The following is a 12,382-nucleotide window of genomic DNA, read 5'->3' as shown; positions in this document are numbered from 1 at the left end:
AGGATGTTAACTATGTCCATGACTTTCGCTCCGGGAAAACAGCGGGTGACGGTGCCGGGATAGTGAGTACGTCTAATGGTGCTGTCGCCAATTATAACAGTGGTTGGTGGGTGACGTGAGGAGGGAACGCCAAGGGACTCACCGCCGGCGGGAGATTCACGACCCCACTGTCCAGGATGGCTCCGCCGATGCCGAGTGATGACAGTGAATGACACTGGTGAGTGTCGCCGATGATGCCGGTGATGTCGGCCACTCGTGTACCGGGACACCGCGTCCCGGAGCAGCTCGACGCGAGAGCGGACTGCCGGGCCAACGGCGGACCCGTCCAACATGGGGTTCGCAGCCGAGGTCATCGCCGTGGGTGGCGGGGAATCCGAGGGAGCCCCTGGTAGCACAGCCCCAGCGTCGGACGCAGCAGTCGGTGTCTCCGACTGCCGTAGTGCAGTGATGGGAACAGGAGACTCACTCGCCAGGGCAGCGAACCTCTGCCTCCTGTCTTTTCCTCAGTGACACAAGTCTCAAGACCAAACAACACCGCTGGTCTCACCACAGTTTTGTACACCTTTCCTTTCATTTTAGCTGAAACTCTTCTATCACACTCACACCTGACACTTTTCTCCACCTGTTCCAACTTGCGTGTACACGCTTCTTCACCTCTTTTCCACAGCTCCATTGCTCTGGACTGTTGACCCTAAGTACTTAAAATCCTCCACCTTCTTGATCTCTTCTCCCTGTAACCTCACTCTTCCACTTGGGTCCCTCTCATTCACACACATGTATTCTGTCATACCGCGGCTAACCTTCATTCCTCTCCTTTCCAGGACAAACCTCCACCTCTCTAGCTTCTCCTCTACCTGTTCCCTACTCTCACTGCAGATCGCAATGTCATCTGCAAACATCATAGTCCATGGAGATTCCTGTCTGACCTCGTCTGTCAGCCTGTCCATCACCATAGCAAACAAGAAGGGGCTCAGAGCTGATCCCTGATGCTGTCCCACCTCCACCTTGAACTCCTCTGTCACACATACAGCACACCTTACCACTGTCTTACAGTCCTCATGCATGTCCTGCACTGCTCTCACATACTTCTCTGTCACTCCAGGCTTCCTCATACTATACCACAGTTCCTCTCTGAGCACCCCGTCATAAGCTTTCTCCAGTTCTATAAAAACACAATGCAGCTCCATTTGGCCTTCTCTGTACTTCTCAACATCCTCAAAGCAAATATTGCATCTGTAGTACTCTTTTTTGGCATGAAACAATACTGCTGCTCACAAATGCTCACTTCTGCCCTTAGTCTAGCTTCCACTACTCTTTCCCATAACTTCATTGAATGGCTCATCAGCTTTATTCCTCTGTAGTTGCCACAACTCTGTACGTCTCCCTTGTTCTTAAAAATGGGAACCAGCACACTTCTCCTTCACTCGTCATGCATCTTCTCACTGTTTAAGATCCTGTTGAATAACCCAGTAAGAAACTCTACTGCCACCTCTCCTAGACACTTCCAAACCTCTACAGGTATATCATCAGGACCGGCTGCCGTTCCACTCTTCATCCTCTTTGGTGCCCTCCTCACTTCATCCTGACTAATCTTTGCTAGTTCCTGGTCCACAGCAGTCACCTCTTCTAGTCTTTGTTCCCTCTCATTTTCCACGTTCATCAGCTCTTCAAGTATTCTTTCCATCTTCCCATCACATTACTGGCACTTGTCAACAGACTTCCGTCCCTATCCTTAATGACCCTAACCTGCTGCACGTCCTTCCCATCCCTGGCTCTCTGTCTTGCCAACCGGTATAGATCAGTCTCCGCCTCCTTACTGTCCAGCCTAGCATACAAGTCATCATAAGCTCCTTGTTTGGCCTTTGCTACCTCTACCTTCACCTTACGCTGCATCTCCCTGTACTCCTGTCTACTCTCCTCAGTCCTCTCAGTGTCCCACTTCTTCTTCACTAACCTCTTTCTCTGTACACTCCTGTACCCCCTTATTCCACCACCAAGTCTCCTTATTGACTTTCCTTCCAGATGACACACCAAGTGCTCTGCTACCTGTCTCCCTGATCACATTAGCTGTAGTTTTCCAGTCATCTGGAAGCACCTCCTTGCCACACAGAGCCTGTTTTAACTCCTTTCTAAAAGTCATGCAACACTCTTCCTTTTTCAGCTTCCACCATTTCGTCTTCTCCTCTGCCTTTTCCCTCTTCATCTTCCTCACCACCAGAGTCACCCTGCACACCACCATCCTATGCTGTTTGGCTACACTCTCGCCTACCACTACTTTGCAGTCACTGATCTCCTTCAGATTACACCATCTACACAAGATGTAGTCTACCTGTGTGCTCCTACCACCCCTCTTATAGGTCACCCTATGTTCCTGCCTCTTCTGGTAGAAAGTATTCACTATAGCCATTTCCATCCTTTTGAAAAAGTCAACTACCATCTGTCCTTCTGCGTTACTCTCCTGGATACCAAACCAGCCCATCACCTCCTCATCCCCTCTGTTTCCTGCACCAACATGTCCATTGAAGTCTGCACCAATGACAACTCTTTCAATTCTAGGTATGCTCTGCATCACTTCATCAAAGTCCAGCCGGAATTTGTCCTTCTCCTCCAGCTCACAATGTACCTGGGGAGCATATCCACTAACAACATTGAACATCACACCTTCGATTTCTAGCTTCAGACTCATCACTCTATCTGACACTCTTTTTACCTCCAGGACATTCCTAACAAACTCCTCCTTCAAGATAACTCCTACTCCATTTTTCTTCCCATCTACACCATGGTAGAACAACTTGAACCCTGCTCCTAAACTTCTAGCCTTGCTAACTTTCCACCTGGTCTCCTGGACACACAGTATGTCAACCTTCCTCCTCTGCATCACGTCTCCCATTTTTAAGAACAAGGGAGACGTACAGAGTTGTGGCAACTACAGAGGAATAAAGCTGATGAGCCATACAATGAAGTTATGGGAAAGAGTAGTGGAAGCTAGACTAAGGGCAGAAGTGAGCATTTGTGAGCAGCAGTATGGTTTCATGCCAAAAAAGAGTACTACAGATGCAGTATTTACTTTGAGGATGTTGATAGAAAAGTACAGAGAAGGCCAAATGGAGCTGCATTGTGTTTTTGTAGATCTGGAGAAAGCTTATGACAAGGTGCCCAGAGAGGAACTGTGGTATTGTATGAGGAAGTCTGGAGTGGCAGAGAAGTGTGTGAGAGTGGTGCAGGACATGTATGAGGACTGTAAGACAGTGGTGAGGTGCACTGTAGGTGTGAAAGAGGAGTTCAAGGTGGAGGTGGGACTGCATCAGGGATCAGCTCTGAGCCCCTTCTTGTTTTCTATGGTGATGGACAGGCTGACAGACGAGGTCAGACAGGAATCTCCATGGACTATGATGTTTGCAGATGACATGGTGATCTGCAGTGAGAGCAGGGAACAGGTAGAGGAGAAGCTAGTGAGGTGGAGGTTTATCCTGTAAAGGAGAGGAATGAAGGTTAGCCGTAGTAAGACAGAATACATGTGTGTGAATGAGAGGGACCCAAGAGGAAGAGTGAGGTTTCAGGGAGAAGGGTCAACAGTCCAGAGCAATGGAGAGTGTGGAAAAGAGGTGAAGAAGCGTATACACGCAGGTTGGAACGGGTGGAGAAAAGTGTTAGGTGTGAGTGTGATAGAAGAGTTTCAGCTAAAATGAAAGGAAAGATGTACACAACTGTGGTGAGACCAGCGATGTTGTTTGGTCTTGAGACAGTGTTACTGAGGAAAAGACAGGAGGCAGAGCTGGAGGTGGCAGAGATGAAGATGCTGAGGTTCTCTCTGGGAGTGACCAGGAAGAATAGGATCAGGAATGAGTACATCAGAGGGACAGCACATGTTAGAGGTTTTGGAGATAAGGTCAGAGAGGCCAGACTGAGATGGTTTGGACATGCCCAGAGGAGAGATAGTGAATATATTGGTAGGATGCTGAGCTTTGAATTGCCAGGCAGGAGGACTAGGGGACGACCAAGGAGGAGGTTTATGGATATAATGAGGGAGGACATGAAGGTAGTTGGTGTGAGAGAAGAGGATGCAGTGGACAGGGTTAGATGGAGGCAATTGATTCGCTGTGGCGACCCCTGAAGGGAAAAGCCGAAAGGAAAAGAAGAAGAAGAAGCCGTGTTTCAACTATGCATCCATCCATCCATCCATCCATCCATTATCTATACTGCTTATCCTCACAAGGGTCGCGGGCGTGCTGGAGCCAATCTATGAGGGTCGATTAGGGACATAATTCAGGAATACCTCTCACACTTACTACTGAAATGCTTTCATACACAATAGTGAAATTATGTTGCTCATAAACACTAGTGAAATGCGCTCACGCTAGTGAAATGCTTTCATACACACAAGTCAAACGCTCTCATAAACACAATTGAAATGCACTCACACACGCTAGTGAAACGCTTTCATACACACAAGTGAAACACTTTCATACACGCTAGTGACATGCTTTCATACACGCTAGTGAAATGCTTTCATACACTATAGTGGAATGCTTTCATACACACAAGTGAAACGCTCTCATAAACACTAATGAAATGCACTCACACACGCTAGTGAAACGCTCTCATAAACACTACTGAAATGCACTCACACACGCAAGTGAAGCGCTTTCATACACACTAGTGAAATGCTTTCATACACACAAGTGAAACGCACTCATACACACTACTGAAAATTGTGTTGCTCATAAACACAGGTGAAATGCACTCATACACGCTAGTGAAAGGCTTTCATACACACTAGTGAAACGCTCTCATAAACACTACTGAAATATTGTTGCCCATAAACACAGGTGAAACGAAATGATTTTGTACATGCTGTTGAAAACAATAAATCAGATACTTTTTAAAAAAAATAATTCATTTCACATATAATGGATGGGGAGAAAGGCGACACGGTGATAGATTGGCTAGCACATCCACCTCACAGTGCAAAGGTCCAAGATTCAATTCCAGGCTCCGGCCTTTCCGAGTCACGTTCTCCCCGTGCCTGTGTGGGTTTTCTCTGAGGCTCCGGTTTTCGGCTGGGATGGACTTCAGCATGACCACGGCCCTCAGGGGAATAGGCAGCTCGGATATTGGTTGGATGGATGTAATATACAAGACAAGGGCAAATCACATTAAACAGATACAAATGAAAATAACGCTAGGGGAGATCAAATGAAAATTTTACACATTCAATATACAATGTGTTTATGAAAAAAAAAAGGATTCAATGCAAGCAGATTGATCAGTGTGTGATCAGAAAAATATAGTGCTTGACCTCATTAGGGTTATGTATGATGCTTATCTTTTCATTTGTTATTCAACAAGCAAAATAGTGGTGCTCATAAATGCCTTCAGTAGTAACCTCAATTCCATTTGAAGAAAAACTCAATAATGGCCTGGCGAGTCGCGACATTAGCATAGTATTTAGCATAGCAGCATAGCTTAGCTCGTCTGCATGAAGTGAGTTACTTGCTTACTGAGGCCAATAAAGATGGAAATACGGGTCCCCCGATCACTTCTCCAGACACCAACAGTCGTCCTCGTCGCCACGATATGTTATACGATGTTTTTTATTCACTTTTTTAACATCGTGTCCAATCGCTCCCTTTCGCTGGACCCCGTCTTCAGCTGGCAATCAAAATCCAGGGTAGATGGGACTTCCGGTTCCAAGTCGATCTCTATGGCAGATTTTCTCAAAATAAAATTGAAGGGAAAAAACTGCAAATGTTCAAAGCAACAAGATGATGTTTTAATTGATTATATTTTCCAATTTTTGCTTTTTAACCCTTATTTTGTCGCAGGTTATCCAGATCGTCATCTTCCACGCAGTAAATGCAACTTTCAAATTAAAAGCATTCATATTAACTCAATGAGTAAAATCGTTAATTTAAGACCATAATCAACAAGCATATGACAACTATATGGATCATGTGTATACTATGTAGTATGTCACCAAATTACGCCGTTGCTTGCTTTAGGCCACTTCAAAGCTTTTTGGCGGTAGACATGTTTTATTTTGAAATATGGAAGAAAGGTGTTCCGGTTACATTTTATATCAATAGCTTGCAGACATACTACTGAAATACGCTCACACACTTACACGAAACGCTCTCATACACACTAGTGAAATGGCCGTGCTCATAAACACAAATGAAATGCTTTCATACACACAAGTGAAACGTTCTCATACACACTAGTGGAATTTTGGTTGTTCATAAACACAAGGGAAATACTTTCATACACACAAGTGAAACGCTTTCATACACTATTGTGAAATTTTTGTTGCTCATAAACACAAGTAAAATACACCTATTGAAATGCAGTAGATACAACAACAACAACAATAGATAAATTGAGGATTGATAGATTTTTTATTTTTTTTAATTACTCTAACATGAACGACATCGCCTTATTGAACTTCAAAACACTCGAGTTCAATGTCTCTCAAACCGGTCGAAGAAAAATAAGTAATCAATGTTATCAACAGGGCGGCACGGTGCAGGACTGGTTAGCACGTCCGCCTCACAGTTCAGAGGTCGTGGGTTCGATCCCGGCTCCGGCCTCCCTGTCTGGAGTTTGCATGTTCTCCCCGTGCCTGCGTGGGTTTTCTCCGGGTACTCCGGTTTCCTCCCACATTCCAAAAACATGCATGGTAAGTTGATTGGACACTCTAAATTGCCCCTAGGTGTGATTGTGAGTGCGGATGTTTGTCTCTGTGCGCCCTGCGATTGGCTGGCAACCAATTCAGGGTGTCCCCCGCCTACTGCCCAAAGACAGCTGGGATAGGCTCCGGCACGCCCGCGACCCTTGTGAGGATAAGCGGTATGGATAATGAATGAATGAATGAATAAAACAGAAAGAGACCGACAAAAAGCTTCGTGGTGTCATATGCTAAACCTAAGAGGAAGTCCGCCATTTTTAATGTACTTTCAAGTTTTGACTCACCTTGGACTACAAAAGCTGCTGTATCTTGATCCACGTGATAATTTCGGTTATTCAATTCCAAAGTGCGAGTCCCCAAACGTTGCCAGGGCTGGAGGGCCCTTTATAGCTGCTTGCAGCTCTAGCTAGGGCCCAGTCTCATCGGGCCTGGGGAAAAATTTGATATTTTAAAGTCGCCGTAAACGACGCACACAAAATGGCTCTGTAGCGCCACCTAGAGTACGAAAACAAAGTAGAATTCCAGCCCGTTTGACCTAGGCCTAGGTTTGGCAGGCACGTGTAGCCCCCCAAGACGTACAAAAAAGTCCATTACAGCCATAACCTATTTTGGACCATTTTTGGACATTTAAAGGGTGCATACTTTTGCACCCACATCCCAAAGGATTCATGAGATTGACTTCAAACTTCGGATATATCATCTTAAGATCTGGGGCCACAACTGGGAACATTTTTTTGAGTTTTCGAACTCGAAAAACCTTAATAACTCCCCTGCACATGCTCAAAAAAATCCCAAACTTCAACTGTACGTAAAGAGTCGCGACCTGAAGACATCTATATAATAATATTCCGATACAAATCTAGAGCCACCTAGTGGTGACAAAAATGGTTATTTTTTCCATTTCTATTTACTGCATGGAGCCCGTTCAACGAATCCGACTGAAAATTTGTCAGAAAAGCCTCAAGACATTGATCTTCTTATGCGTCGAATATTGTGACTTTTCGGTGAAGGGCGTGGCCTTGACGGTGCCGCAAAATCTGATTATTCAACGTGACAATAAATGCAGTTTTAACTTGACTCAGATCATCTAAACTTTTCGAATTGTTTCATATTTGATGATAGCAAAGGGCTGAAGACATCTATGAACTTATTTTTCATCATAAAGGTAGTGCCACCTAGTGGCTGAAGGAAATACATGTTTTTTTACTTTGATGTTTTTATCCTAGCAGGTTAACCGGGTCCACCTCATCTTTGCTTGGAAGGGTGTTTAGGACGTCCTGCTGTTAAAATACGAAATTCGAAATTCATCAATAATTATTTAATTTTTTTTGTGCGATTTGTAAGGAATGGCCCGCTAGCGACCCCTAGAATTTTTTTAAAATTCAGCTCCAGTTGTACTTTTTGCATTGATCAACGAAAATTTGGTGGCATATGTAACAGGTCAAGACCTACAAAAGTGTCTCTTGGAGCCATATGCTAAACCAAACAGGAAGTCGGCCATTTTGAATTAAGTTTAAAGTATGAATTTGCTCTGAATAAAACAGCTGCGGCGGCACGGTGGTCGACTGGTTAGCACGTCCGCCTCACAGTTCAGAGGTCGTGGGTTCGATCCCGGCTCCGGCCTCCCTGTGTGGAGTTTGCATGTTCTCCCCGTGCCTGCGTGGGTTTTCTCCGGGCACTCCGGTTTCCTCCCACATTCCAAAAACATGCATGGTAAGTTGATTGGATACTCTAAATTGCCCCTAGGTGTGATTGTGAGTGCGGATGTTTGTCTCTGTGTGCCCTGCGATTGGCTGGCAACCAGTTCAGGGTGTCCCCCGCCTACTGCCCAAAGACAGCTGGGATAGGCTCCAGCACGCCCCGCGACCCTTGTGAGGAGGAGCGGTACAGATAATGGATGGATGGATGGATAAAACAGCTGCTGGAACTTCACCTGATACACATGATAATTTCTTCTAAAAATCTACTGACATTTAAAAAATCCAATCCTGAAGACATCTCCGAACTTATTTTTCATCGTATTGGTAGCGCCACCTACTGGCTAAAGGAAGTACATGTTTTATTCTTTGATCCTTTTCTCCTCGCAAGATAACCAGGTTGACCTCAGAATTGCTCGGAAGACTCCTTAGACCTTCCTGATGTTAAAATACGATATTTGATATTTGTGATTTTTCATTAAAAGCTCTCGCAATGGCAATGGGTTGTTTGCAAAAAAAACTGCGCTGATTTTGACAATCTAAACATGTATGAAATCTCACGAAACTTTGCACACACATCAGGCCTGGTGAAATAATCTTTTTTTGTTTGTTTTACGTCACAATTGTTTGGAAAATGGCCCGCTGGCGCCCCCTAGAATATTATTAAAAATCAGCCCCCGTTGATTCACCTATATCTCAGAAGATTTCGTGGTATATGTAACAGGCCAAGACGTACAAAAATGTCTCTTGGAGCCATGTGCTAACCCTAACAGGAAGTCCGCCATTTTGATTTTACTTTACAATTCGGCATCACATTGACTTCAAAAGCAGCTTTAATGTGATCCACATGATAATATCTTGCCAAATTTCACACATTCGATGAGAGTCGACACCTGAAGACATCTACAAACTAACTTTTCATCGTATAGTAGGAGCACCACCTACTGGCTAAATGAAGTACATGTTTTATTCTTTCATGTTTATCTCCTGGCAGGTTAACCAGATCTCCTTCATATTTGCTCGGAAGAGTGTTTAGGCCTTCATGATGTTAAAACACGAAGTTTGAGATCTATTGGTAATGCCCAGTTAGCCAACAACACAATGCAAATTTTTAGAATGTAAACATGCACAAAAACCCATGAAACTTTGCAAACATAGAAGGCCTGTTAAATTCATCAATATTTAATTATTCTATTGTGCAATCTTTAAAAGATGTCTCGCTACCGCCACCTAGACAGTTTTAAAAAAGCGGCCCCAGTTGTGCATTTCACCTACATCTGCAAAAATTTGGTAGTATATATGAGACCTACAAAAAGTCTAAGAGGAAGTCCACCATTTTGAATTTACTTTAAAGTTTGGACACACCTTGACTCCAAAAGCTGCTGTAACTTGATCTACATGATAAATTCAATTATTCAATTCCGATGTGCGAGCATCCCAACGTGCCGGTACCCCAACGTTGCCAGGGCTGCGAGGGCCCTTCATAGCTGCTTGCAGCTCTAGTTTAAATTATTATTGTTGTTCCATCTATGCCAGTGGCATTTCATGGCAGGCATATCAAAAACTGAAACTTCTTTTCACTTGTATGGCAAAAAGGTACAACCGACCTGTGTATCCATCTGTTGTCATTCATACAACAGAATAAGTCATGGTCCCGGCAAATACATCAGCTTTGTGTTCAACTAAACAAGCCTAAATTTCACACTGAGTAAGTACTAAACTGAGACAAGATCATTATTTAAGGAAAAACACTGATGTTATCATTACTCTCCTTAATAAAAGCCCAAATCATTAAATATTTGATCTTATAATTAATCTCCTTAATAAAAGCTGAAATGATTAATTAAGTCTTATATGATGCACATTGACCAAGGTGTGTCATAATTCATATCTAATATGGATAGTATTTTATAATTTATAATATAAATGCGGTGTTTAACGCTCTTGCCGTGTAAATCTTAGGTTAGCTTAGCATTTAGCTTTTCACGTCTTCACTTTATGAGTATGATACTTGTCAGAGATTTAGCTTATTCACCACCACGCAGACGATGATTATTGATTTAGTTTGGTCATCGTTTCTAGCCAGACCCCTTTTTGAGAACGGACATTACATGAGCGGATATCCGGTGTTGTTCTGTTGTGGGATTTTGTTGAGACAACCAGTAGTACGGTAATCACGCAGCAGTCCACCGGAGTATATTTTATCACCAAAACTTGGTCAGATGTCTGTAAGTAAGTTGTCTGTAAGTAATCAATCTTTATGTAAAGTTTTTGCAAGTGATAAGTGGAATGATGACAAGCCAAGTCTTCAAGAAGGCGATGTAGTTCTGATGAAGGACTCTCAGGCGAAACGGAACAACTGGCCTACTGGACTTGTGATAAAGACTCTGCCAAGCAGACAATAAAGTCCCCAAAGCTGAAAGTTAGTTACAAGCCAAGGATCCCTGAGAAACTATATCAGGCCGATCTCGGACCTTATTTTTCTTCCAAGGACTGACAGTGACAAATATCTTGATTAAAAAAAACAAAAACAAAAAAGAACCTTTGTATATTTGCCTTATTGTTGTAATTGCTCATTGGTGCTAAGATATTGAAGAAGTTAATGGTGGTATAATAATATACCAGGCGAGGAATGTTCAGCCTTGTGCAGATTTTTTGGTCAACATTTGTAGCCAGACCCCTTTTTGAGAACGGACGTTGTGTGCGAAGATATCCGGTATTGTACAGTCGCGGGTTTTTGTAGAGACAAGCCAGTAGTATGGTAATGGTAATGGTATGGTAAGCAGTCCACTGGTGTATGCTTTATCACCAAAACTTGGTCAGATCTTTGTCTGTACGTAATCAATCTTTATGTTAAGTTTTTGCAAGTGACTATTCGTTTTCTTAACGATGCAATTTATCATCTGTGTAATCATCTGTGGCCGTTTTGTCAGCTGCATTACAGTGGCGGCAGAAATACACCTTTGCTAATGTAGTGCTTAATTAGTCCAGCAGAGGGTGTCATTGTTATATCTATTGAAACAGGTAACTTTGTGAAAATGTTCTAAATGTTAGATTCTCAGTTGACGAGCAATATTTGTAATGTAAATTTAAGTAGAAAGCCGCTGCGCACCAAACAAAACTACAAAGCAACAAAATTGTGTGATCACCCCGAATACCAACTGCCCTAGTGCACAAACGAATGAATAATGGTTGACTGAGTGAATTATCAAAGTTGTGGCGAAAACAAATGGATAGTGACTACAGAAAAGAAATGAAGGCTATGGCGAAGAAGGTGCACTAAACAAAAGACAGTGGTAACAAACACAAAAAAAAAAACAGGGACTGACTGCATCACCCACAGCCAGCCCCAGGGACTGACTGCATTACCCACAGCCAGCTAACAAAAACATACAAGGACTGGCTACATCACCAGTAGCCAGCCCAGGGACTGACTACGTCACTCAATGTCACCCAACCACCAGCAACCAAGTGACTCTTAACTGATTGCTGGTGCCACACCTGAAGAAAATTAACTCAATTGATTACCCTCCTGTACTCTGATTGGGTGGCTGTACTGGTGGCCACCAATCAGGGCAGAGCAGGGGAGAGCACCTGCACACCAACTTAAACGGCCACGGCACAACGTGGGCCATAACATCACTTTCTGTTTATGATTTCAGTCTCACAAGAAAATAATGAAGAAAAAAGCAATGGCAAGATAAATGGAGAAATGAGTAAAGGAATAAAACTGAGGACGGAAAAGAGTTTAAAAGAAATAACTGCTTCTAGGTGTGTTGACCGGTGGCGTAAGTAGCAGCCATTTAAGCTGTTGTATGTGTTTTTTATGCCGTTTTAATGTCTTTTCATGCGTACTGCCAATGACTTTTACTCTTCTATATATAGGACAACTAGCGCCTGTGCAAGGTGACTGTGTGGAGTTTGTCATAAGCTGTCTGAGACTGTTTGTAGCACCGATGTCAATAAGGCTAGTGCTAGTTAGCACTAGCTCCAACACCGC

At 43.5% G+C, this 12,382-nt stretch overlaps 1 pseudogene; it reads right to left on the bottom strand.

The window, feature by feature from the left end:
- Positions 1-1,418: 1,418 nt before the first annotated feature.
- Positions 1,419-2,926, bottom strand: LOC147140339 (uncharacterized; annotated as a pseudogene).
- Between the last annotated feature and the right edge of the window lie 9,456 nt (positions 2,927-12,382).

Source organism: Filicampus tigris, chromosome 10, assembly GCF_054856515.1.
Source record: "Filicampus tigris isolate MCC_2025a chromosome 10, RoL_Ftig_1.0, whole genome shotgun sequence".
In the NCBI taxonomy this organism is placed as follows: Eukaryota; Metazoa; Chordata; class Actinopteri; order Syngnathiformes; family Syngnathidae; genus Filicampus; species Filicampus tigris.
Note: the sequence above shows the minus strand (reverse complement) of the source record. Positions and strands in the feature narration are given on the sequence as shown.